Consider the following 813-nt stretch of genomic DNA (forward strand, 5'->3'; position numbering starts at 1 on the left):
GGGATGAATGTTAAAATTGTTTATGATTAAGAAATAGGAGTATGATGTGAACAGACATTTCTCAAAAGACATACAAATGGCCAACAGGTAAACAAAAACGTATTCAACATCACTTATCATCAGGGAAATGCAAATAGAAACCACAATGAAGTATCATTTCACCACAGTTGGGATGGCTATTGTCAGAAAGACAAAAAATAACAAATGCTAATGAGGATGCAGAGAAAAGGGAACTTTTATACACTGTTGGTCAGAATGTAAACTAGTACAGCCATGATGGGGAACAATATGGAAGTTCCTCAGAAAATTACAGATAAAACTACCATCCGATCCAGGAATCCATCCACTGGCATTTATTCAAAGGAAAGGAAATCAGTATATCAAAGAGACATATACACCCCCATGTTTATTGCAGCACTATTCACAATAAACAAAATATGTAACCAACCTTGGTGTCCAACAGTAGGTGAATGGTTAAAGAAAATGTGATATGTATGTGTGTATGTGTACACACACAAACACACATAAACAGAGAATACTAGAGGCTGGGAAGGGTAGGGGGAAGAGAGAGAAGGAAGACATTTGTTAAAGGACACAAAATTACAGCTAGATATGAAAAATAAGTTCTAGTGTTCTATATCACTGTAGGATGACTATAGTTAACAATAACATTTCATGTAGTTTCAAATAGCTAGAAGGAGGATAGTGAATGTTCCCAACACAAAGAAATGATACATTTTTGAGATAATGGATATCATAATTTCCCTTATCTTATCACAGTACATTATATGCATCAAAACATCAATATGTACC

This window comes from Propithecus coquereli, unplaced genomic scaffold (assembly GCF_000956105.1).
Source record: "Propithecus coquereli isolate 6110/MARCELLA unplaced genomic scaffold, Pcoq_1.0 Scaffold309, whole genome shotgun sequence".
In the NCBI taxonomy this organism is placed as follows: Eukaryota; Metazoa; Chordata; class Mammalia; order Primates; family Indriidae; genus Propithecus; species Propithecus coquereli.